This window comes from Pezoporus flaviventris, unplaced genomic scaffold (genome assembly GCF_033815535.1).
Source record: "Pezoporus flaviventris isolate CSIRO_AGI_PZ_B2104156 unplaced genomic scaffold, CSIRO_AGI_Pfla_v1 ptg000083l, whole genome shotgun sequence".
In the NCBI taxonomy this organism is placed as follows: domain Eukaryota; kingdom Metazoa; phylum Chordata; class Aves; order Psittaciformes; family Psittacidae; genus Pezoporus; species Pezoporus flaviventris.
Genome location: NW_026892631.1, coordinates 7,085,475 through 7,113,141, shown reverse-complemented (window position 1 = coordinate 7,113,141; position 27,667 = coordinate 7,085,475). Strand labels below are relative to the sequence as shown.

At 42.0% G+C, this 27,667-nt stretch overlaps 1 long non-coding RNA gene across 3 annotated transcripts; it reads left to right on the top strand.

Moving 5' to 3' along the window:
• Positions 1–27,508, top strand: LOC133280568 (uncharacterized). Of its 3 annotated transcripts, XR_009747229.1 has the most exons (7): positions 1–76; positions 995–1,049; positions 10,731–10,896; positions 11,028–11,157; positions 14,875–15,172; positions 20,471–20,649; positions 27,355–27,508. It is a non-coding gene; the product is annotated as an uncharacterized LOC133280568 (long non-coding RNA). The 3 variants fall into 3 exon arrangements; XR_009747230.1 differs by lacking the exon at positions 10,731–10,896; XR_009747231.1 differs by lacking the exons at positions 995–1,049; positions 10,731–10,896 and having other exon boundaries at positions 4–76.
• Positions 27,509–27,667: the final 159 nt, after the last annotated feature.

The following is a 27,667-nucleotide window of genomic DNA, read 5'->3' as shown; positions in this document are numbered from 1 at the left end:
AGACTGACAGGGATAATGCAGAGACCTGGAAGTCAAATAAAAAGCAGAAGTGACTAACTGGCAGGAACAGAAGCCGGTAAGTACTGCAGTAAAAGTGCTATTTAACCTGCTGGCTAATACAAAAAGGTTATTTCTACAGCAACTAGTGGAACAATGTATTTAGCAATTAAATTAATCCAAACAAATAGGGATTTTAACCACATTGTCCTGGCTAAATTCCAGTTTAGGTAATTACATTCTGGCTGCCTGCATTCCCTCTGGTGTTTTCTTCTGGGTAAGTTACAGCTTACACTGCGCGTGTGTGTGTTGGAATTGTTATGAGCAGTTGTGTAGCATGTCAGCATCTGGTAGAACCTTTCTGGTAAAAAACCCAGAGGTGAATGCATTTCTGTGGAAGTAAGGAGTGACTGTTTTGTCATACTTAACCTGTTAGTAGGATGCAACAAATTGCAGGACTGGCATGTTACAGCGATGGCTGCAATATAAACAGATAGGCAGTGGTTAGAAATACAGTCTGACAGCCAAGCTGGATTAGCACTTTCTTTCCTCCCCACCCTTCCTGTGTTACACTTTCCTGTGCTTCCTTCTTAAGCTGAACCTTTTTGTTTATGTCCAAGCCAGCTTGAAGTGGCTGCCTGTATTTTTGATCATGTCAGTTCATCCTCCTGGTTCACAGGGTAGCCAGATAAACAAGATGCACAGGTGGAACCAAGAGGTGGCACTGAGGTGAGGAAAGAGGGACTGGGTAAACCAGCTCTGAGACAAAGCATCCACTCCCAGTAACACATGTGCTGCTCCATCCGTTTTTGGGATATTCAGCTGAGGCTGACACATTCCTAAAGCTCTTCTGGGGAAATGCAATGAAACACTGAATTGAGGTCTAGCTTACATCTCCTACTGTAGCTGATACACAGCAGTCTCTGTCTGTGGCCTTGATACCATTTTGAAGGGCCAGGAATATCACAGTAATTTAATTCATTTTATTGATTGCAAGCTCATTTGGAAAGGATCTTCCCTGCGAAGCTGAAATGTGCAAACACAAGTCAAGGGTAATGTACTGCATTCTCCATGAATTTCTCTTTCCTTTTCCTGTTTCATCTCAGAAAACATGGCATATTTTGTGAGCTGCAAGATGATTAAGATGTAGCTAGCATACAGTGAACAGGTCAGGGAGTCCTTTTTCCCCTCTGCTTTTTGATGTAGCTAAAAAGAAGGCTCATCTTTCCAAACATGAGGCACTAAGAATCCATTCATATAGGTTACGTACAAGGTACAAGTGAGCAAACACACTAGCTTTGGGATGTGGTGTCACCAGGGAAATTCAGAAACAACAGCATTTTAATTGTGGGTTTTGGACAGCTTCACCAAAACACACACATCCTGTTACCATAAGCAGCACTTGGGAGCAGTCTCTTCATGGTACTGCTTTGTAGAAAGTGAGGAGGACACATTCAGCTTCAGCTAAGAGCTGCAGTTACCTGGAGATCGGGCACATGCATACCACTTCACAGGGAGCATCTGAGGGCAGTCAGCTCACTGTTACGTGCAGCAGAATGAATTAACAGGAATAATGAGGTCTGAGGCAAAGACGTGGTTCCTTTCACCTAGACAAATGGTCTAGCAGCTGTGCAAAACACGTTCCTTGGGTGAATGAATTAATAAAAATGAACAGTGCCGAGCAGATTGTAAGAATTGCTCTGGATCACAAAGATCTTTTGGTGATTAAGTCAAAAATCTGCAAAATTTAAGAATTGTTTTTATTTATTCATCAAAGGGAAAGCCTTTTCAGCAGGATAAACAGAAAACAAATGCATCAGCTTTAAGCTCTTCTTAATGAGTTTAATTTACTTCTGTTAAAATGATTCAGCCGTCACCATTTCTCTACAGTAGGTATTTTGTTGGGAAAACTAATTTGAATGCGTATGATAGATGAACTGCATTGAAAATACCAATTTTTATCAGCTCTAACCCTTGATCTTAATTAGTTCCACATCTGCTTCCATAGAAACAACAATATGATCAATAAAATACTACAGCTAGCTGCTTGTGCTGAGGAAGTAGGCGGGAGAAAAAGTATTTTCAGTTATTTGCTTCTGACCAGCTTGTGGACACAGCAACAAGTGTACTGTATGGCCCTCAAAGGCATTGCTGGACTTGATCAAGGGCCTCATCCCTGCTAATAAGTACATCACTTAGTGAAGTTCCCTCCACTGTGCATATGGGTAAGATACAGCGGTTGTACCTTTCTTCCCATTGATTGACAACAGTTCTGGTGGGGGACAATGGAAAGGACCACTTCTAACTTTTTTCCATGCAGAGAGGAGTCAGATCAATATCCAATATCTATTCCGTGGGTGGAACACCTGTGTCTTGTCCTCTATCCGCAGGAAAAGGTCAGGACAAAGTGAAGTACAGCTTCATGGTCCTTGGAACACATTTGGGTAATCTCCTCCAGCTGCCTGAGTACTTGTACCACCAGCACTTGCAACACTCTCCCTTTCACACAACCATATTTGGGATTTGTAGACCTTGTGCTAAACTGTCTGAGGGGTATAAAGTCAAAAGCAATAAATCCTTGACATCTGACTCCTACAGCAGTGCTTTGTAAGCCAAGTGTGTTATGCTATGTCATTTTCAGCCTTCAGAGTAGCGCACTCAGAAGTCCATTAGTGGGCACTCTGATGTACCTTGTTCGAGTCTGAGGTTGAAGGAATGTAATTTAGCCTAAGTATATTGTTAATCAGTGGTTATGCTTGGTTTTTGGAAAACACTTTCTTGGAAAAGAGTTACCTAGAAAGAAGCCATGTTCTATTCAGAAGGGCTCATGAGGATTGGCATATTGTCATGATGGAATTCAGGATAAGGACATAACCATATCACTTAGTGACATATAATCCAAAATGTATTTACCAAGTGGGATGGGCCTGGAGAGTGAATAACAATTTTTATGCTAAGATAAAAATTGCAGTGTGCAATATACCATACGCTGGTTTGTATCATGACCAGTGTGACTAGCAGGTTGAGGGAGAGGATTCTCCCCCTCTGTTCCGCTTTGGTGAGACACCCTCCTCTGCAGTCCTATGCCCAGCTCTGGGGGTAACAACACAAGAGGGACATGGAGTTGTTGGAGCGAGTCCAGAGGAGGCCATGGAGATGCTCTGAGGGCTGGAGCAGCTCTGCTCTGGAGACAGGCTGAGAGAGCTGGGCTGGTTCAGCTTGGGGAAGAAAAGTCTTTAAACTGACAGAGGTGAGATTTAGATTAGACATTAGGAAGGAATTCTTCCTTTTGAGGGTGGTGAGGCACTGCCCCAGGTTATATAATCACTTTTTGCTAACCTTTCAGTTATCAGAGTTGTAGGATGTGGGACATCCTCACTTCAAACTTTAGAAGTTTGTTTGCTACAGAAAAGCTAGCGACAGGAAAAGGAGGAATGGTTTTAAACTGACAGAAGGGAGATTTACATTAGATGCTAGGAAAAAATTCTTCCCTGTGAGGGTGCTGAGGCGCTGGCACAGGGTGCCCAGAGAAGCTGTGGCTGCCCCATCCCTGGCAGTGTTCAAGGCCAGGTTGGACGGGGCTTGGAGCAACCTGCTCTAGTGGAAGGTGTCCCTGCCTGTGGCAGGGGGTTGGAACTGGATGAGCTTTAAGGTCCTTTCCAACCCAAACCAGTCTGGGATTCTATGATTTCTGCTCAAAGACACTTACATGTGCCATACTGACACCAGTCAGGGCCTCAACCCTCCTGGCCCAGTTTGGACCAGCACCTAGGGGAGAGAAAAGCTTGCTCTGGCAGATTTATTCAGGTCCTGGCTTGCTGCTTCTCTACATAGCATTTCCACCTCCTCCTTGACCTTCTGCATGGCATCAGGCAGCCGTGGGGAAACTTGTCTCCGAGCTCATTAGGATCCCGTCAACTCCACTGTGGCTGATGTTTTTTAATCCAATTTCAGTCACATTGTCAGTATGATGCCACATGTATTTTATCCATCTATATCTGAATAAATTTTTGTATAAACCATGATGACCTCTTGGTATGTTGTATGCATTTTTAATGCATTGAAGTACTCTCTGTTAAGAGATACATAGTGCCTCTCTATACAGAAAGAATGTTTTACTACTCAGGGAGTTAACAGTTGGCTTAGTCAAGCACAAGAGGGCTGTACCCTACCTGTCAGAGATATGGATGTTTCCAAAGAGGTGAGAGTAATTAATAGTCTAATAAGAAATGTCAAATAATTCTATGAAGAAGGATAGGGGAATGAGAATGAAACTCAGAAACTCAATGAATCCTCAGGGAACCTCCCCTGTAGAAGTGCAAACCTCAGCCTATTTCCCCACACTTCAAATGCAAGTGAATGTATGAATGTAAGTCAGAGGTAAAGCACTGGTAGAAAACAGGAGCCTTGGCTAGGAGTCTGCAAGTAATAACTTGAAAAGCTGAAAGTGTGAGAGACTTTTCTGCAGACAAGGTAAGACACATGCTTTGCAATTGTGTTTATATGCTTTGGACTTTAATAAATTGATACTTGCATTTGAAGTCTTTTTAACCTGGTTGAAGTTCTGAGGGGTTTCAAGATTATTAGCATCGAGGTATCCCATTTCTGTTAGAGAGAGACCTTTGCAGTCATTGGGGTACTGGTATTTTGTTTGTTTGTGGCTTTTTTCCCTTATACTTCCTTAAATTTCTCCAGGGTCACCAAGCAGTAACAGCTCCAGGCTCTAGAACCGCTTGGGATGCAGGGGGTGGATGGAAGAAATGCCTGGTGAATACAGCTGTTATCCAAGTAAGTATCCTGCTGTATAGAGAAATAACAGAAAAAAACATCAGAAGCCCGAAGGTCCTGAGGGAGTCTGACACTGACAGATAGTGGGTTTGATCTCAGACGTGTAAAAAACCCAAACCAAAAAAAAACCCCAAACAAATTAAAAAATAAACCAACCACTTGGCTACAGGCTCTGTGCTGCATTGTCCTGGGTGTTAGTGACAGTGTCCTGCAGCTTGCTGTGTGTGTGTGAACACAACCATCTGGGTTTTTCACAATACTAATACAAAGCTACTTACTGTTAAACATTGTGATCCTATTGCTGTTAATAGGTGGGGCAGGGGGTTAGGGGGCATGGTTGCAGTGGCCACAGAGGGTGCAGACAGATTTTAAGATGCATATTATAATTGCCACAGGCATACCAGCACCTGACAATGCAGATAATGCAGAAACTCAGCTCTACTGTGGTGCTCTTTGTCCACCACTAACAAGAGCTAGCTCTTTTTTCTCCAGGAGCCGAGAGGACTGTATGGTTTGAGACAGGATGTGATAAATTGCCCAGAAAACTATTTTTTTCTGCTTTATGTATTTTCCCTTACAGAATTCCCCTGGGTGTTTTTATTTAAGCAAATGAAAACTTAAAGGCACTTGTATATGTTCATGTTTCAGTGAGTGCACTTATCTGGATTATTAGATTCTCTCCTCACTCCTTCATGGAGACAGACACACACACACAAGTAGTTTACATGTGTGCATTCAGGTAGGGCTGATGACAGTTTCTATAATTAAAGTTGCCAAACGCTTCCTGTTACAAGAAACTGAAACAGGGTGTTGTAGCTCTCCAAAACATGAATTTTGAGGGCAGGGTTTTCTGTAACAGGCCCATACAAATTATGTATCTATATATAGTAATTTCAGCAAGAATGTTCAGTTGGTTTACAACTGAAACATGACAAAACGAGGTTTCCTTGTCTCAAAAAAGATTTGTGTCATTAGAAGGCTCTAGTATTTCCACTTTCAGAGTGAGGCTTCCAAATATGAACAGAGAAGGGAGTTTCTGTTAGGGATGCTCCTGTTGTTATATCTATTAAAGGAAAAAAAAAAAAAAAAGAACAAAACCCCACAAAAAACTCCACATTTCCACTGTCAGTCAGACTAGAAGTCTTTGAAAGTAGCTGGTTTGCTGGAGTTCAACAAAGTTTGTAAGTTTGACAGCTAAGTCTTTCAAAGCTTCTGCTTGGATGGGTCATGGTTTAATGCAGGACTGAAACAGCCTGCCTGGTAATTACATATAATGTCAGGCCTGTGTGCTACCAACAAAAGAAAGGATTTTATTTCCCCTGTCCAAGAAGGAAAGCCCCTGCTGGGCACCAATACCAGAAATATGACCCCTTCACAGGAATGAGAGCTGGAATTTGCTGAGGAAGCAGGCGTACACTAGTGACAATGTGAAATGAAGTGAAAGGGCAAAAGCTTAAAGTGTAGAGGTGGCAGAGGGAAAGGAGGAAAAAAAGTTTGAAAGCAGTGAGGAAAGGAGATGGAGACTGCTGGGCAAGATGAACAAGAATAACATAGTTGGGGAGAGAGAGAAAGTTTGTGTGAAGAAATAGAAGAGATTGCAAGACTGGTTGGACTAGAAAAATGGAAATTAAATTAATGGAGCAAGAGACAGAGAGAATTATGAAAAGCGCCTAAAATACAAAGGGTGGTATTAGAATCATAGAATCATAGAATCATTAGGGTTGGAAAGGACCTTAAGATCATCTAGTTCCATTGGTAGAAACATCTGAAAGAGGAATACAGAGGTGATGCTGGGGAACTGGTAAGAGCATTTCAGACCGGGAACCAGCACGAGAAGGGAGGATGAAGCTGAGGGAAAGGAAACACAGACAAGGTGAAGAGCTGGCAGAGTAGAAACCAAACCAATTTGAGAAATGATGTGATGAACAAGAGAAAATACGTGGACTCTAATAGAAAATCCTGTCACTTATTAGTTGCTAATTTTTGTTTGTCATAAACAAGGCATCCAGAATTAGTGTGTTTTCCCCTTAATCTAATTTCCTTGTATCTGTTTCCCTTTTGTAGCCTGGGAATGTTTCTGTCCCCTAACCTCAGAAAAGTGTTGGGAAGATAAATGGTATCATGTTTGTGAAGCACTCACACTAATGATGAGCACCACAGAAACACCCAAGAGGAAATTAATAAATCTGTCTTCAGAATCCCATTTGTAAATGTGCAGTAAATAAGGCCTGGGGCAATATGTTGAACAACAAGCAGAAAGCAAAATACTGGATTGCTGCTCATTAAGTGAGCATAGTCCATTCAATGCACAAAAGGAGGTAGGAAAAATGCTGTGGAAAAAGAAATATGCTTGTATCATCAAAGGCTATTTCATAAGTCACACAGAAAAGAGAATCTGAGCTGAGACAGCACTAGCAATCTTAATTCTTTCCTAACCCTAAGAACGTTTGTCTTTATGACCTTAATAATGTTCTCTTAGTATTTTTGTGTTTGTGAAGTTGCATATGTATGTAGCATAAAAGGTTGTCTCATGAAGCTTGAAAAGCACAAGAAAGCAGTATGGTTTAAAGAACAGATTTCTGTTCTGTTCAAGTAGCACAAAACCAATTTCACTGTTAGAATGAGATCTGAGATATGTAATTGCATGTTATCTGGCATGGGCATAATTATAACTGTACTATGAATGCACTAATCTCACTTTTCATGCCCATCCAACCTTCTGTAGCACACTATTCCATTGCGAATTTACAAGCAGCTTTAACATGCTAAAAGGAATGAGCCAGGAGTAGTCAGGATGCTTTTTCCTAAGTTGTATTTTGTTTATAAGTAAATATAGGATGGAGTTGAAATGGCCCCTTCTTAATAAAGTGATGTTTGTAGTTCTACAGATATTCACTTAGTAGTACTACATTCCCTAGCAGACTGAGCTGGATTCCTCTGAATTAAGGATATGAAACGTGTACCTAGTGTTCTAATTAAAGCTGAAGGCCATTCATCTCTCTAATTGCAACAATGCCCTCCAGGATAATTTCATCCCAAATGTACCATTCTTCTTTTGCCTGAACAAGTGACTTAAAAACCATCTGGAGCCTTGCCAAGCACCGAGAGAAAAATTTATTGGCTGTGATATCACACCGGAAAACATTGGAGAAAGCTGAAGAGGTCAAGCAAAGTGGTGAGGTATTTCTATTGGGCTTCTGGAAGTATTGACATCTAATGCCTGAACATTAGCGATCAAATCATCTAATTTTGCCCCCAGACTAATAGAAGTCATGTGTTAGTAAGCAAAGACTTTCTAAAATGCTCTGTAACCTTTGAGGCTGCCAAGTTTTTTCTTCTTGAGGGGATGTGAATTAGTGAGTGAATTAGGTCTAGGAGCAGGATGAGGAAAGCCACAGAGTGCAGTCAGTGGATCCAGCCTCAGTGAGTAGGATTGCTGGGGCTGGGTTTTACAGACCCAGCATACTCTCTAGACTTACATTTTATTTGCACTTTGTAGGGCATAACCTGAAAATCTAAAAAGAACAAGAGTGTGCTTCTTGATCCTTTGGAGGTTGAGTTTATCACTGTCAACAGTATTTTACATATCTGAATGATTCATTTTAGTCATAGGGTACATCACTGCTGAAGATTAAGTGACACTAAATATCACTTACTTGGCCTAAGGACAGGCACTAAGAGGCTTCAACTTTCATTTAATGTGTTCTCCGGAGTGAGAATTTTCCTTCTGTGGTCTACCAAGCTATTAGAAACAGTGGGCACAGCATTGGAAAGGAAAAGAACTAAAGAGCTTTAAGACCTCAGTAAGGGAAACTACAATTTGTAGAATATGAACTTGATGTTTCTGTGTCATGTATTTTCTGCCTCAACTAGTCACGTGCTGCTGCAGCAACATGTCAAAGAGTTGAATTGAGATATAAATCCTGAAAGAGTGGTAACATCTCCTACCCACTGATTTTACTGAGAATTGAGAAGTTACCAACCAAAACCTTTGGAAAGTGAGGTTTTTTTATCACACCTAGTTTTCAAATGCAGAAAACGTGAGAATGCAAACATGTTTTTTTTCGTGCAATTTAGTGTGGCTTTTAAAGAAAGAAAACAAGAAAAAGAAAAAAGGACAGAAGCTGTGGTCCATTTGAATTCTGGCATTTCGGGGGGGTGTGGGGGGTGTTCTGTGATAAGTCCAAAATGGTTCATATGTTACTAGCAGCCAGATCCTCTCTCTTTTAGAAATCAGTTTGTGCTTCATAGCACCATATGAGGTGACAGAAGGGATGAGGCATAAATGAATACAAACCTAGGTACAACTTCGTAAGATCTTCTCTCCCTCTTTTAATCTGTTAAGAGCTAAAGCTTGAAAAGCATTTTTCAACCCAGACTTTCTTTTGCTGGAACACATTGAAAATCAATTTTCTCCATTGACAGACCTTGTGCACACCAAGAATCCGATTTGTTCTTATTTTTGTGGCTAAGATATGGAGATTTATGACTCCAGAAATTCTTAGTGTATGTGGAGGCTAAATTTCATGCTGTTTCTGGGGTTACTGTGTCCCCCAGTACACTGAGAGATGCAGCTAGTGCCACTTCAAGTGTCCCTAGGCACCTACTTGCAAGGTGACATCCTGCTGTCTAGTAACAGTGGCAAAGGTCTTGCAGTAATGGTCACAACACAAAATAAAGAAGGAAATGGTGGAATGATGGAGAGGAAGGTCCTGCACAAACCTGTAATCACTGACTATACCTTCCTTTGGGGGAGAAGAAAAGGAAGATGCTTGCAAAAGGCAAACTAAAAGGGGAAAGAAAATCAACATTCTCAGCCTCCTAATGAAGATTTTGTGCAGTTTCTCTCCTATATCTTACCCTGGACACTTACCCAGGAGCCAGATGTTGGCTCTGGTGGGACAGATCTTTCACACTGGTAGAACCTGGGAGTGTTGCATTAAAAAAGATAGTAAAATTTACATTCTTGAGAGCTATTTATACCCTGGTTCTGCAAGATACTCTTTTCTTTGTCTAGTTTATATACCTGAGTACTCCTATTAAGATCAGTCTACTTAGACATTTAAAATTAGGCTCAGAATTGGTACTTTGCTGAACCATGCCTTCAGTGAATGAAAACAACATTTGGCTTTACAGTTGCTGATTTTTCAAAGCCTCAGTCAGGGAAAAATAGATCATTAATGTATGTCTTGTTTTTGTTCTGCAGTGAACAATAGGCTTTAGCAACAATCTTACTGGTTCATGTACAGTTATGATCCCAAAATAAGGTCCAGGTTTTAGTCACTGATACTCTTTGTACTGTAAACGTTTGATAGTGAGATAGTGAAACTCTTTATCTTCGGGCAAATTGCAAGAGCAAACTTCAAGTAAATTGAAGTGGGGTTTTTAATGGAATCTATAATCTGTCTAGAAAGGTACATAGGAGTCCAGAAAAATGCAAGATTGAAAAGCATGCCATTTGTTATAAATAGAATGGCTTTCCTTAGACACTGTTTCAGATCTCTCATCTTCTGCTCAGACAGATGGAGAGAAAGCTTCAACCCAAAGCAGTATCAACATCACTGCACGAGTCAAACATATGAGGGCAGGTAGGACCAGAGAATGGTTTACAGCTGGCACACAGCAGTCCTGTTGTCTCTGCTGGTGCCAACTCTGTCCTATTTCTCAGTGAATGTGTTGCTGCCGCTATGATGCCACCATGATGCCTGGGGGAGGATGTTGTTCATATTTGGTTGATGAAACAAGATATGTTAGTTTGCCCCATCCCTACTTATTGCTGGATTCCACCCTAGATAATCTGATGCCATTCCCAGAGCATACACTTGCAGTTCTCTCGAGTTCAAGAATAAAAAATACCAAGTATTTCTGCTGGCGAGTTACTGTGTTTGTCATTTCCTTTTTCTCTACTAAAATACCAGAAGATAACTGTATTTTTTCCTTTATAGTCATGTATGATCTCCTGCTCTTCAAGGGCAGAGATCACTTGTGTGTGAGAAAGAGAGAGAGCAATTGCTTATTGATGTAATGGAAGCAAATGATCATAATGTAAAGGGCAGGTAAATGACAGCATCCTTCTGAAAGATATGCAGAACCTCTCCTGCTTCTTCTGAGGTATTTGCAAATGTTGGCAATTAGTTGCCCTAAGGTGAGTTTGAAAATGCACTACCAGAGTGAAAGTTCAGAATATGAGTAATTAAGGAAGTCCTTATCGCTGTTCTCGTTTTCTCTCTCTTCTGTTTCAGTGGTGTTTTGTCTCCTCTCCACAAACATGACAAGAGCCCTGAATGCTGATAAAGCAAAGCTTGGCAGAGTCCCAGGCAAGCTATCTTCTTCTGAGACTGCACTCTGGTGAGCTTCTCACTTGTTTTGCAGGTATGTGACGATTTTCATAGGCTGGACTGGTCACATTTATTAGCAAATGAAGAGAATTGGGATTTCTAATTATGGTTAAGCCTGTATTTGCATACTAGTATTATATATATTTAAGAGAGCTTTTCTAGGCAGACATAAGCTCATTCTGCTTGTGCTCCAAGCCAACATATTGGTCTGTAGGAGAAGAGTTTATTAGTTCAGGCTGGTGCCTTAGTAACTGTGGCTACAGGGTCTTGGTGTGAAGTACACAGCAAATAATTCACCTGCTGCACAGGCATAACTTTGAGTGTCCAGAGTCACATCCTTCAGTATGACATGAGTTACCCCTATGGGAAGGCAGTGACTCCACCTTTGTCTTGTTGCATTTCCAACCTGGGATACCTGTGCACTACCAGTGTACACCAAATGCTGGTGCCTCCGGAAGAGAGATCTTTCCCCTCAATTGGAGGACAGCCGTGGCTTGAGGTTCTCTTAAATTCAGCGCAACACTCTCAAATACAGATGATATTAGAGGCATTTTGAGAGCAATTTCTGACTCATTGTTTATAACGATTTCGTATTAGTTTTGGTTAACTATTTTGAACAGTTTATTGCACAGCTGAGCAAATTAATATACAGGGCATTGCACTACTTACAGCATTAGAAATTTTCAAGGGAGTAACAATAAATAGCTAATAGGTAGTGACTTCTCATCCACTAATATAATAAAATTCACCTGAGACCTGAAAGTTGTTGTAGAGAATCAGAGATTCAGCTAGGTTGGAAAAGACTTTTAGTATGTTATACAGCACCTTAGTGGTCTACGCTTAGAGGGGAGAAAAAAGAAGAAATAATGAGAGGCCAATAACTGATTGATGACTCTAGTTCTAAATAAACCAGGCACTTGTGGGGCTGAGAAAGGTTAGGCATTCCAGAAAAAGATTCTGGAAGGCCTTGTAAGAATTCTGTCAGAGCAAGAAGTAAAATCCAAGCATCCCATGTCTAATCTAGTACATTTTTTATAAATACTGATTATTTTTCCATCGCTATAGCTTATATTACTGTTTACAGTATGTTTCTGCACAAGACCTTATGTATGCTTTCCTCTGCAACCTGTATATAAATCAGAATGTTCAGATCCCAGATCGCTTTCACCTTTCAGACCCATTTTCAGATATTCAGCAGGACTGCTTGATAGCTTTCTATTTAGCCTTGTTTTGCTAGTGTCCCGCAGGAAAGCCTGTGTCACTGAGGCATCCTGACAATGCCTGAGTCATTCTCTGTTTCACATTGCACTGAATCATTTGTAAACCACTTCACAAGTCATTGTTTATTTTAAAAAGTTAGTTTAAAACCCCCCACAAAACAGTTCTGCCACTCAGAGGGTTATATCCAATAATACAAGACTGGAGCACTGGCCAAACTGTTTGTATGTGATAACTGGGAGCTAAATCCACACTTCTCCTCCCTTTGTTATACCCAGAGTCTCTGTCTAATCAGTTGCTTTAGAATCAATATTTACAATAAAAGCTCATTCATGTGTTGTTTTCTAGTCCTTGACAAGATGACAAAAAGATTTAAAACAAAACAAAAAGGAATGCAAAGTGTCAGAATGACTTTCTGGATCAATGAACTTTCTTGCTAAAAATGCATTAATGCTTTGGGACACACTGTGTTTACAAACACCAGGCATTTATCTGACATCCAGATAGCAGAACTCTACTTGCGTTTATCAGCAAACTTGGGGAACATTTCTATTCCCTAAAATTACATTAAAAAAAAAGAGAATATTAACCAAGTTTGGACACCTGTCATTTGGGGCACTCTGTGTATTATACAGAGCCTGCAAACTCAAGGCAGTTTATCGCAGTATTTATTTTGACTGATGCTTAAACAATGCTTAATATTGCCCCTTCTGATGGCCTAGTAATGTGCTAACATATCAGAGAAAGGGTGTGGTGTAGGAGCTGGAGCAGGCCAGAACAGAATACACAGTTCCAATACAATAGTCATTCTTCAGAATGCACAGATAACTTCAGGGAATCAATTAACATTTTCTCTGTGCATCCTACATGCAAAGGATAATGATTATAAACCTAACAGAACATAAAGACTGAAACCTTCTTGCCTGTTGGATATTAAACTGGACTCTCACTACTTAGGAAATCTCTGTGCTCTAAATAGCTCACCGTCTCCATGGCAATGTGCAGTTCAGTTTTTAACTTTTCAACACATAAAAATGGTAATTTATTTGTTTTAAGCACTCCTGCAGTTATCGTGGCTATGAAAGCCTCAGGATCGGGTACTTCCCAGGAGCAGTGGAACCGTCAGGTTAAAGACTGGGTTAACTGCCAGAAAGTGTCTGACCTGAAGGTCATTGCTGCCTAATTATATTATTATTTCCTGGCAGCTCAGTTTGTGAAGTAGCACTCGAAGCATGAGGCAGGCAGCACGCTTGGAGCATTCAATGAAATTTGGTTTCTTTTGTTCTCGATGTTAAGGGCTTTTGTAAATGAATGCAGCCTGTGATGATGTAGAGGCATAATAAATCCTGTGCCCAGAGTGCCTGACTTTCACAGCTACTACAGTTACAAGGATTTGTGGGGTTTTTCCTAATTTGTAATAAGGGCGCACATTGTCACCTCCTTGAGGACACAAAGCAGTAAGTTTGTATTTTCAGCATTCTTTCTGTATTATTTAATCCTTTGATCCCTTGGCTCTCTGCTGTAAAAAACATTGGCCTTGAGACTGTCAAAGCCCTCCCTGGTGAAGTGCTAAGCATTTTGGTTTCAATCCAACAGAACACTCAGGCAGATGTTCAGCTTTGAGTATGCAGGTAATTTTTACTGGAGACTAGAAAAAAATCCCTTGTCCTAAGAGACTTCTGCGATTTTCTTGCCTAGAACTGGAACATTTATACCCATGGGATTTAACCTGCGGATCAGCAATCCCTAAATTTTCATCTCTGAAAAGAGCTTGAGAGAAATTCAGCTTTGCTTGGTATTTTGGCTAATAATGAGGTTGGCACCCTTCACAGATTTCATACAACAGTAAGTGGGGTACTGCCATGATGTTTTAGGAACAAAGGCACTGGGAATGCTTATTGCAAATTCAGACTTGCTTAGGACCGGTCTTTAAGGTGTACAAATTGTGAATAAAAGGGTTAATTAATTCCCACTAAAATGACCTTCATCAACACAACCCTTCTTACCATCTCCTCAACTGGCGTGAGCTAATGGCCACTCATGTGTCTCAACCACAACAGTAAATACATTCAAACTAAGAACTTCAACATGCTTAATTGTCTTCCTGAAACTCACATAAATCCTTGGACAGTGGAGGACCAGAGTTTACTTTCAAAGTGTGATCAAAAGGTTTGTAGATTATGTTAAGTTACAAAATGTAGTTGGGGGGATGGGGGGGAGGTGTTAAAACTGATTCTGGGAAATGATTATTTTGTCACTTGTTCCTACAACATGCTTGGCTTTTCTGTGTAGGGATTCTCCAACTGTGATTCACAGACCAGCACAGGGAACTCTTCTCTGGTCTGTATAATTTGTCTGGAAAATTAAGATGTGGGATATTGAGGCTGGGAAAGGATTGGTAATAGTGTTGATTACTGCCCTTCATAGCACCAACAAACAGAGTGAGCACTGTAGAACAAGTCACATCCGTGGAGTTCAGCGATTCCCCATCCGTTGCCATCACATTGTGCAGCTTTCTTTTGTTCTCCCCTAGGTATTCAGTCTTCCAAAGCCAGGAACATACATCTTCGGGAGATAAAGTTGCAACAGAATTTTGAATAAACTGAACATGGAAATGCTTCTGGCTCAGCTAACAGAATGACGTAGTGGCCTTGGAGAATGACACCATCTGCAGGCTGGCACTGCGGGAAATGAAGATGCGGGATTAGAAGGGTTTTGAACATGTAGGAAAATGATGGAGAAACTGCTTTGAAATGCTTACTCACGTCCTTCAAATCTTCAAGCTGGACAACAGGGAGATATGTATGAGCTTTAAAGAAAAGTACTTCCCAGTGAGTATGTTTACTTTTATTTTTATAATTAGCCTTATTGGAGAACCAATCCCGAGACTTCTGGGCTTGGAGGGAGTCTTGTCAGCATCACTGATCAAAATAAGGATTCGGGTTTATACCAGTGTAATAATGCAAATCCCAGTATAAGGGGATTTGTATAAGTAATCTTGAGTGTTATTACTTGCATCTAAGAAAGTAAACCCGTTCCTCCTAAGGAGACAGGAACCATAAAACCTTCTCATAAGGCTGGAAGGGGCATCCTAGAATAAAATAATTTACCATGGATTCACTGGGAGTGTTCAAGGCCAGGATGGACAAGGCTTTGAGCAGCCTGGAATAGTGGAAGATGTCCCTGCCTGTGGCAGGGGGTTGGAACTAGATGAGCTTCAAGGTCCCTTCCAACCCCAAAAGTTCCATGAGTCTATAATCTTTTTCTCTACTAGTTTGTTTCTTTGTTGAGGTTTTTTAAAACTATGATGTTGTGATGAAGTTCTCTGGCACCAGAAGTCATTCTTTTGCCTACAACGAGAACAGAATCTGGCGTTTCATCCACTGGAATAGCCAGATACCATCACGGAGTTTTCTGGAAACAAACTCTATATAATTTACAAAGAAATAAACAAGAAGTCTGGTCTTTTTGGATAGTGTCCTGGGTTCAGCAGTAGCAGTCATTTTTTCTCCTCCTTGGTAGCTGATGCAACGCTGTGTTTTTGACTCTTGGCCTGGGAACTGGGTGCTGATAGCACCAATGTTTTTAGTTACTGCTCAGATGTTTGGTCTGGCCAAGGACTTTGTGAGCCTCATGCTCTGCCAGGGAGGAGGGAAAGCCGTGAGGAAGCAGAGACAGGACACCTGACGCAAGCTAGCCAAAGAGGTATTCCATACCATAGCACGTCATGCCCAGGATGTAACTGAGAGTTACCTGCAAGGGCTAGTTGACTGCAGGGTTGGACTCGATATCGGTTGGTGCTTGGTTGGGCTGGGGGGGCAAGTTATCAGTCGGCAGGTGGTGAGGTGTTGTATTCTCTTCCCTTGTTATTTCCTTTATCATTATTATTATTGGTGGTAGCAGTAGTGATTTGTGTTATACCTTAGTTACTAAACTGTTCTTATCTCAACCCGTGGGAGTTGCATTCTTTTGATTCTCCTTCCCATCCCTCCGGGAGCAGGGGGAGGGCAAAAAGGGGGGGAGTGAGGGAGCGACTGCGTGATTTATGGCTGACTTTGTTTAAACCACAACAGATAGATACAGTGAAAGGACATATATGCAAACATATTAAAACAGTATCAGAAAAGCCAGAAACACGCTACAGCTTTTAAACCTATTCACTGAATTTAAATGGCTGTGGATATATCATATTAGAAAATAGGCACAAGCAGAATAGAGGTGGATCCATATCAGCACACAGAGACACTTAGAACACTTCTTCACTGCAGGATTCCATTCCTGTACCTCCACTCCTCAGTTTTGGTTTCAAGTGGTTCTGAACAGAATTGTATTTCTATAGACATGGCAGTCATTTACAATTATTTAAGAAATGTTGCAAGGAAACATGCATCTCTGGGGTGTTCACCTTGTTTCCCACAGCCAAACTGGTAGCTGTGTGGTTTGTGTCTTGTGCTGATGCGAGTGCTTGTAAAATCCTAATTCGTAACTAAATCTCATCTGTAGAACGACACAGGGGTGAAACTTGGGTTTTGGTTATTTGTCACTGTTCCTCATAGCAACTGGAGGGACATCTCCATTTTCTTCCTCCCCTGCCCAGGTTCCAATATACATGTGTGTTCACAGACCAGTGAGGCATTTGTGATGAGTCCATGCCAAGGCGTCAGTCAAAGACCTGGGAAACTTGCAAAAACACCTGTTCTTGTGTTGGGCTAATTAACTTTTGGTGTATTTGTAATTGTCCCTGTTAGTTAGAGGCACATGTTAGGAGCAGCACTAAAAAGACGGTAGTAGAAAAAAGATAAAAGGGAACTTTAAGAACTGCCTGTATTTGAAAATATAATCAAAATTGTTAACCAGAACCACAACGAACTTGGCAGGGCACTCAGCACACTCAAACCTGTGGTGGTTAGCATCACTTCAAGATACTGCTATGCCTAAGCTTGACCAGCTGGAAAGACTGTGAATTTGACCACCCCTCTTCTCACCCAGTGCTCTATGCACAGCCAGGCAGCATATGCTGTAGCATCATGGGTTTTCTCCTGAAGATGTGCCCTCAAGTTCTAGGCAACTGTGAGTGGCAGCCATAAAAAAGGCACTGCGATCAGTTTAGTATCCTGACCTGGCACAAATGCTAATGGCAGATGCTGGTGCCCTCTAGTAAGGAAATAGCTGTCCGCTCTGGATGAATTTACTGGAAAAAAAGGAGGATCAAATTCATTTTCTACTTGATGTGTGCATAAATCAATTCCAGTCCACATAGAGCAAAAGGAAATGGGCTGTGAGCAAAGTAGACCAACATTTCAGTTTATAAGTCACCAAAATGATCACAAATCATTATGATCACTGTTTACTCTTCATAATTACAGTTGTGAGTTTGACTTGAATCTCAGTGAAGTCAAAACAAGGCATACAGTGATTTCAGTGTGCTTTGGATAGGATGAAAGACAAAATAATTTTGTGTTCCATAGAGCAAAATATGTAATATGCCCCAAGACCTTTCTCGTGAAACATTAAAGCGTATGAGTAACTCTTCTCACATGACAGTTCTGCTATATGAAGATATGCAGCTGCATATGCTACCCTCCCTTAGAGCAGCAACCCAAGTTCTGTTTCTTCACTGCCACCTTTGGTTATTTGTAGCTTGAAAATTAATGTAAGTATTAATATAGAATACAAAAAGAAATGAGGCAATTTATAAATGACTTCTTTCTCTGAATGTTACCTAGAAATTTACAATTCAAGGCAATGAAGTACAATTGTAGAAATGAAATTAACTGCCCACTTGCACGATTCACTAAACATATTTCCACAAAAGCAAAACATATTTGTCTTTTGCTCATTAAAGGCATATTTTTTCTGACCATGTAATAGTGTCCCTGCTTGGACTTTGCCCAGTGCTTAGCCCAGCTTTACAAGGATATTATACCCTCAGTAGCTTGCTGCTGACTCCCTGAAGGTACGTTTTCATGGATGGTGTTTTCCAAAGCCTGTCCAAAATGTTTCACGACTAGCTTCTGTTCCATGTTCAGCTGAGTCAGAATTCCAGCATGTGCAACACCACTACCAGAAATACAAATAAAATGAAATGGAAAGATAAATATGTTTGTAGGAGGAGCAGTCAGCCCTAGCATTAGGGTGTGTTGCACATTCAGTCAAAAAGAATAACCCACTACATGCACAGAATATGACATGGCTTTCATGAGTCATAAAAACAAGAGTAAGCACAAAGGGTTCTGTTATTGCCCTGAATGTAGATGAGGACCTGGAAAAACATTTACAATAGATTTTCTGGTGTCTTTAATGGGTGGCATTTCTTTAAGAATCTCTACTTTCTTTCTCCTCTATTTCGTTCAAGGCATGGCTCATATTTTATAGCTCAGGAGTAGCAGGCTGTGATTAAATTTGTATATGGTGGTTTTTTTAAGTCTTAGGTATGAAAAAGAAAGAAGAACAGAAAATATACAGTCTTTTTTCTGCTCCTACGTAGTGACTCAGATTTGTTATACTTAATCATTTCCATTTCATCAATGTAAGACTGACTGCTATGGCATGGTATGTTACAGGGTAGATAATAAGATATGCACTGTTGTCATTAGCTTTAAGAAGTCAGGGTGATCAGGAGTCACAGAGGTTAAATTTTATCCTTTCTTCAGAAAGCAGTGGCTTGACTGCTACCCAACTTGAAGCTTAGACTATTTGTGTATGCAGTAGATTCATACGAACCTTTTGCAACAAAAAATACAACTGTGCCAATTGTAATTCTGTGAGATCTACCTCACCCATTCAAACCCTGTATTAATTAGGCTTAAACTGTCTCTTGTGATTTGACAAGGCAATACTGAAATCACTTTTCTCAAGTCAGTATTCCACTTCTTGGTGTCTCCAATTAGTACTTAAAAAAAATGGAAAAGAACACTGCAAAAACAGCTTTAGTGAATATGAGTATTTTTCACTGGAATATGTATGCTTATGATGAAAAAAATGCACAGCCTTCAGTCAGAACTGAGGTTCACTGTAAAGCTTTCTGCATATAGATACAGAGAACAGAATTTGGAGCTCTTTGTACAAGCTACAGCCTGTACAAATACAAAATAACCACCTTATTTTGCCCATTTAAAATTGCTCCCCAGTTCCTATATTTCCTTTGCCCCTAGCCTTGCCTGTGCAGTTCCAGTGGCCAGTCCCATGGTCCTGCAAAAGCTAAGAGGAATGGGAAGAAGTAATGACAGAGTTGGCAACATCTGAGGCCATTAAAGTGAATCCATAGCCTAGGCAGAGCTTCCTGCCCTACCAAAACTTTTAGAAGCACTTCTGTTCCACTTCCTTTGCCCAAGGAAGTTGTGGCTGCCCCATCCCTGGCAGTGTTCAAGGCCAGGTTGGACAGGCCTTGAGCAGCCTAATCTAGGGGGAGGTGTCCCTGCCTATGGCAGGGAATTAGAACTGGATGATGTTAAGGTCCTTTCCCTAACCAATCTCTGATTCTGTGATTCTATGATCTGTGTATTTGGGCTTAGCCCAGAAACCATCAGCAAAAGCTGCGAGAAGAGCAATGATTTTCCACAGATTTCAAAGAAGCCCATCTTTCGGGTATTGCCCTGTAGGTGTCCTGGGTCATAGGAAAATAACGCTGCCCCAAAACCTCTTTTGGGGGGGGGGGGGGGGGGGTGGGTTTGGGGGGGGGCAGTAGGGAAGCAGAGCAGTGCCGTAGGGGAAGCAGGATGTTACAGTGCTGTCTTTTGGGTACCTTGGTGAGATTCCTGTCGCAAATCCTACAAAAGTCATTGCAAAGTTGTGTGACCACATCCTCCTGCAAGGGCTTCAAAACCTGCTTGTTTTATGTCACCCTAATGAAGCCTGTTGTGGTTTAACTGGATGTTTATAGATGATGGGAGAAAGACTGCTTCATTAAGTCACCTAACCTTCTGTGAAGTGTTACAGCACAAGCAGAGCAGTCATAACCCTGCTGTGACAAATCAAAGCCTAATGAGTGAGCAAGAGTATTAAGGATGTGTCCCAGAGCACGGTAACTCATTACTGTAGCTGCCTGGCTTATACAGCAGCTTAGGAATCCTCTGTCCCTGTTTCCCATGCCTGTGGTTAAAATGACATTTCTTTGTGTTTCCTTATAGATGACACTGCCCTCAAACGGTAACATCAATATCTGATCTGCCAGCAGAGTGGCTGCCTTACACTTGACCCTGTACCTGCTCTACCCAGGTGGCACAGAAGACAAGCTGGAACTCCTCTTTGCTGGTTTCCCCTCCCCAGATTGCTGGAAGGTCAGGCTGAGGTGCCCCACAGCTGAATGGTGAGTGATGGGTGAACCTCATGGAAGCTGCCTGGCTTTCTGTGCCATTACAGTTTCACTTCACTTCTTGCATTCCTTTTAAGTGCAGCTGGTTTGAAGACGCATTATGATTCTGTTAAAAAGGACTGATCTTCTGATAGACCATACCTTCATGCTACAATTCTCTTGTCAGGAGTTCAGATCCTGTTTTGCACGAGTAATCAGAAATAGAGGTACTCTAACTTTGCTTTAAGTAAGCATGCCATAGGGAAGTGAGAGGGAAAGATGCACTCGGTGGTGAGAGGGGCATGAGGTGGTGTTGCTAAGGGGCTGTGTGTGTTCAAGGTGCCATGTATGCAGTCTTGGTTGATGACACAAGGAAGAGTTTTCCCTTTTATACATGTGATGTGTTTGCAAAGCCACACTAAGGGGGTTGTTGGATAAATTCCTTTGTATCGCTCAGAACTGTGTGTAATTGTCCAGCTACTTAGTCAGCATTTTTTATCTGCTCATTTATAACACCTAATTCATTTATGATTCAGTTAAGAATATATGTTGTTTCACCAGACCATAATCCTCTGTCGCTTAGTGTCTTGTGGATGAAGTAGAAAGGAGGCTCTACCAGCTCTTGATGTATCCCCTTTTGCAACAAGTGGAGAACACTAAACACGAAGCTTTCCGCTTGGATGGGATGTTTCAGTGGAGGTTCAACCACTCATCTCTTACCCAGAAACGCAAGGTTTCTCAATTTTTTTTAATTAAAACAATACCTTAATTTTAAAGCTGAGAGGTCAGACTGTGCCATCGGTTTAATTGGATTTGGCTGTGGCCACTTTAACGTTCATTTGTCACAGGAAAGGCAGATTTAGGGTGATTTTAGTCAGTCTTAAAACTCGCAAACAGAGGAGAAAAGGGTTTCTGGCGCGGTGAGTGCGCCAGGACCAGCACCAGGTCCCGGCCGGGCCTTTCCCGGGGCCGTACCGACCCTGAGCTCGGGGCGGGAGCGGCGTGTGGCGCCTCAGCTCGGGCGGCCGTTCCCACAGGAAGCGCGGCGGGAAGGGCGGGAGCCCGGCGGGAACAAGAGGAGAGCTGGGCCCGTGCCCACGGGAAAGGGCTCGGGGCTGGCGTCCTCTGGCAGGGAGCTCAGGAAACAAAGCCCTCTGCGCCGGCCAGGACGGAGCTCCCTCGTGAGCGGGCGTCTGGCTGTGGTGAGTGCCAGAGCCTGCCCGGGATGGCGGGGGTGGCTGTGTAGGGGTGGCCAGGCTGATGGCTTGCTCTGCGCGGTGGCGGTGCTGAGGGAGGAGGTGGAGCGGGTGAGGAGTGTGAGGGAACGTGAGGAGGAGATTGACTGGTGGAGCCACGCTCAGCGAAATTAAGGTTCCCTACCCAGTTGCCACCAGTCAGATGGGGGGGACCTAAGAGGCAGGGTGGGTTGGAAACAGGTATTACTCCCAGTTTATGTCACTTTCCCAAGTACCCCTCTACAACAGATTTGGGGTCCTGGTACTTGAGGATCAAGAAAACGAGGAAGATGATGGTGAAGTAGATAAAGGATCATCCAGGTGATGGATCTAGGTGACCAGCAGGGCCTGGGCAGTGATCATCCCCCTGTGCTGGGCACTGGTGAGGCCACACCTTGAATCCTGTGTTCAATTCTGGGCCCTTCACTACAAAAGAGACATTGAGGTGCTGGAGCAGGGCCACAGAAAGGCACCGGAGCTGGTGCAGGGCCTGGAGCACAAGTGTGATGAGGAATGGCTGAGGGACCTGGGGGGGTTTAGTCTGGCAAAGAGAAGGCCCAGGAGGGACCTTATCGCTACCTGACAGGAGGATGGAGTCGGGAGGGGGCTGGTCTTTCCTCCCAAGTAACAAGGGATAGGACATGAGGAAACAGCCTCAAGATGCTGGATATTAGGAACAATTTCTTCCCCCAGAGAGCAGTCAGGCATTGGAGCAGGCTGGCCAGGGCAGTGGTGGAATCGCCGTCCCTGGAAGTGTTCACAAGCTGTGTAGACAAGGCCCTCAGTGACATGGTTTAGTGGAGGCCTTGGCAGTGCTGGGGGAACAGTTGCACTTGATGATCTTGAAGGGCTTTTCCAGTCTTGTTGATTCTATGATTCTGTAGGTTAGGGAGCATCATTGAGGACCATGGCCAAAGACACAACTTAGGGAAAACTATCCCCAAAACTGCCTCTTCAAGAGGAAAATGAAAACAAGCTGACAACAATATGCCTGATGTGTTTGAGGTTCAAAACCTCACTCTTGTGAAAGCTTTTAACTTTTTGTTTCCAAATGCCAGCTGAGGCAGCCATAGCTATCAATTTTTTTGCATCCTGTACAGTGGCATCACACATAATAAGAGGAGAGTGGCAGTTAAGGGGTTTGTTCTCCCCTGGGACGCATCAATGGGAGTACAGGCTCCCCTGATTTGTATTTCATCCTTAATTGCTTCTGAAATCACTTTGATGTGCGTAAAACCGTATCTGTTTCATGTGTCATGGAATCAAATTCTTGCTCAATGTATTGCTTATTTTTGGACACAGAGCAGTGAATTTTTGCATGCAGAGTCATCTTGCCAAAACAGAAAAAAAAATCTATAAGAATTCCTAGGAAATACATTTTTTTCAGTTAGCAGCATGCAACTGATACACCATAGTGAAGCAACACAGTGACTGTGCTATCATGGTTCTTTCGGTGGGTAAAAGAAGAAAGTCATCTAAGATCTGTGCCTTGCCATTCCTCAACAGATTTCTTTAAAAATAGTTTATTTGGAATGGTTTCAGTTCTTGAGGCATGAAGCAGAAAGATCTATTTTGGGAAATTAAACAGTTTTGACAGCTGTTAAAATGACTTGTAGGTTGTCAGTGTGGTACACCTAAGCTGCAGGTAACAAATCCTTGGATACAGTCCGAGGCTTTCAGTACTTTTGGTACAGCAGGGTTTGTCTGGGGTTAGGGTGTACTCAGGGGGAATTCAGGATTGATCCCAGATGGGTACATAAGCTCTGTCTCCTTTCTGGACACCTGCAGCCCTGCTCTGTTAATTCCTGATACAGGAGCAGGGAGGCTGGCATGGATCAGGTACAATGTATCGTGCTGTTCTGCCTTGAATGGTGTGTTTCTAAACTGCCTCTCTTTTCCTGAATCACCCTATCCTAGAAACACTTCTATCAGTGCCAACTGTATAATCCCCACAGGGATGAGAACAGCATGGGAATAATACCTAATTAAAACTGCAGTGAAGTAGGTCAGCTAATACTTCACAAACAACAGCAAGTGCTTGAATTGTTAATAGTTCAGAGTTCTTGTATTTACTCTGAGCAACAAAAAAATTTGTATTTTGCCTAGAAACACAAGGAAAGTGCAAGTGGAAAACACTTGCCACAGTGGATTACAATGATAAATATTCATGGCCTTCAGTGAGTGCTGTACCTTAACTCCTGTCAGTACATTCAACAGTGAATTAATGCTGTTACTCCCATTCTTTTTCAAGATTGCAAGAGGATTGCCATAAGAGGGTTAAATAATGCAAGGTGAAAGAACAGATGAGAAAGCCCTGCTTTCAGTTGCATGAAATAAGACCATTGTAAAGAAATATAATCCCACTCTCAAATGCCACAATTGCTTATAATATCATAGGACTGTTTTCAGAAGGCCTGGATTCAGACTTTAGCCAAGTCTTCTGAAGCTTACTGGTCTGCAAAAGTGAGATACAGAATCACAGAATGGGTTGGGTTGGAATGGAACTCATCTAGTTCCAACTGCCGCAGGCAGGGGCATCCTCCACTAGAGTAGGTTGTGGCCTGCTGTTGTATCTTCTATTTACTCTGCTTTCCTCTGATTCTTTTATCTGAGATTCATCACCTTTTTGCCTTTGTCCTAGGGTGGAAGTAGCAAGAAAAGTAGCAGCATTTTCAGTTTCAGTGGGATCAAGGAAGTGCAGTGACTGATGAAATTTGTAATCATAGTGTTTGAAATGTTAATGTTTTTAAACTCTCGGAAAGAACACGAATTATTTGATTAATTGTTTGCTATGTCTAGCTAAATGAAGAAAGGTCTAGAGGCTCCCCAGAAACAGACGACCCCATTATAGTGCAATGCAGCAGGCACTTTGCAAACAGACAACCCCATTATAGTGCAATGCAGCAGGCACTTTGCATCTGACCATCTCTGCCCCAACAGTCTTGCAACTTACCCACAGTGGTTTCATATGAGAAGCAGGTTTCCTCACTTAAAGCTGCTGTGAGCCCATGTTTCAGAGAAGAGCCCTATTTGAGCAGTGCACAAGTATTTGATGTGATAAAAAAAGCCCCAAACCTTTAATTTCATTTATAAATATCAACAAATCAATCTAGGACAAGACACCATAAGTTCTAGGTATCGCTTTTTATGCATCTGTATGCATATAAATACAGTTCAGCACAGTTGTGCAGAAGATACTCTTTCAGCAAAGCTTTCAGGTGGTGGGGAGTTATAATCCATCCTCTTACACAGCAATTCCTCAATGACTAACCCACCAGAAACATCTCCCCTAGCCTTAATGATGCCTCTTGCCTTAAACACACTTCTTAAGTAGCCTTTGAATAGAGGGGGACCTCACCCCTGAGTCCCTAGGAAGTAGGCAAGAGGCTTACAGCAGTCTGGGCTAACCTCTACCTTTCTAGCCAGGTAAGTAGGTGATTTACTTCTGCTGAGTTGTATGGCTCCTTCTGGTGTTTTGAAGGACATTCTCATGCCTTTCTTTGCTAGAGGTTTTTAAGCCATGCTGCAAACCTGGCACTTTGGTTGTCATGTGAGGTTTTGGAGCCTGGTGATCATGTATCAGCTAATAGGATTTTGTGGTTGGCTTAAGAAACAAACAAGACGACCCAAACAAAAACAACAAAAAAAGAGTTGCCTTTGGTAACTTGAAGAAGGCCAGACTTTGATCTCTCCACTGCTTAGTACTTGATTGTTTCATTTAAATGGTGCAGATTCCATTTGGAAGAAAAGGGGATTGAGCCTTAAAGAAGCTGTCAAATGTTGGAGCTTGTTGAATTCTCAAGGTGAGAAGCCTGCATTGTACCAAATCAGCACCTGAGAAGCCCATACCAGGGAAGAGGGAGTTTTGCTAAAAGTCGATCGGGGTTTTGCTCTCTCCTTTGTGACCTGAAGTTACAGCTTTGGTCACTCTCTATTCACCCAATATTTGATCTACCAAAATAAGAAAGTTCCTAATGAAGGAGGGGAAAGCAGTGAATTTAGAGTTGGGTTAGATTACCTATCCAAGCTGGAGGCAGAAAGTTTGTCCACACGGGTAGTGACTGAGTTTCGTTTGCTGTGAGAAAGCACAGGCTATTCCATTAGGACTAGCAGCAGTCTTTTACTAGGGGTGGACTGGCCCTGGCCCTGGCCCTGCACAACTCCTACCAGGTTGCATATGTGACAGGAGTCTCTATCCAAAGCCACAGAGAGCTTCTGCTGGAAAAAGAAATCTATTCTCTGAAACACGACCAGGACAAGGCAGGAGGCATATGGCAAGTAGCTCAGTCAAGGCAGTTTTGGGTAGGTACGAACACTGTAAACAGTTGAGTAGGTAGACATCTTGTGAGCATAGGCTGCTTCAGATTTTGGCAGCTACTCAACAGGGATTTTCTGAATCGCTGTTTGAATTTAGGAACCTCAGTGTACTGCATCCTTTTTAGAATCATAGAATGGTTTGGGTTGGAAAGGACCTTAAGATCATCTAGTTCCAACCCCCCTTCAAGGACACCTCACTCTAGACTGTCACCCAAGGCTCTGTCCAGCCTGGCTTTGAGCACTGCCAGGGATGAAACATTTACTACTTCTTTGGGCAGCCTGTTCCAGTGCCTCACCACCCTCACAGAAGTCTTAGTCCTGAATCCTTCTGGTCTTTGAGTCTTCATCTGTAAGATGATGACTGCAATATGCCTGCAGCCATGGCCGTAGTGTAGTCCGGGCAGGTGTTAGCCCACAACATCTGGAACTTTAAATTGAACATATAAATATAGTAACAGTTCTTGCAAGGTCTTGGGACTGAAGTGTTTATGTTTAGTTAAAATGACCCACATTTAAAGTGAACAAGATTGAGCTATTCACACCCTAATGAGAAGAAATTGCGTCGGCCAATCACAGTTTGCTAGCCATGTGCCTGTTTTATAAATGAGATTAATGACTCAATTTGCAGCAAGTGCTTCAGCAAGGAGAAACTTATTTTGTTATACTAATTGTGTCACATATGTGCCCCCAAACACCAACTGTGCAGAACTGGATTTCCCTGTGGTGCTCAAGATGGCTGGCCTCTGTGGTTTTAGTAATGCCGCTGCTCCCATTTCTTTGCAGCAACTGATCATTTTGATGTTTGTGTTTGATACTGCAGCATAAATGCTGGTGTTTATAAGAAATTATCATGCACTATAATCCTCTCCATTAGTGAAAGGACAAGAGCTTCTCTCTTAACGTAAGCTGTTCAACCCTATTTTCCCCATTGTCATGAGTAAAACTCCAACATTATTTATTTAGGCATACAATTAGTTTTTAATTGTAATGAAATAATGTATCATTGCCAGAGCCTTTAATTTGCTTGATAGTTACTGTGATTTTAATGGCTTTTTAAAAAACTAACATCCATTTATAGGGTGTAATGTATTACTTTTAAGGAGTAAATTAATTCAGAGAGTTTCATCACATTAATAATTACACCTGCTTTTGCATTTCTTCCTAACAGGTTTGTTAGGAAAACAGGATTTACTGACAATGGACCAGCATCCACTGCCAGTGTAAATTAACTTTGCCACACAGAAATCTTGCTTTATACCAGCTGATGTTCTGCCTCAGTTTGTCCATTATTCATCCCTTTATTCTGATGTCGGATGCAGTTGTCCTCACATTTTTTCATGCTTTTTACATTGTTATAGTTTTGATGTCAGTGGAATTGCTCAGAATTCAGAGCAGAGTTAACAAGAGAACTGTATGTAAGCATACCATGATGGGATTTTCTTTCCAATGACAAATTTAAGATTCCCCCCCCCCCCCCCCCA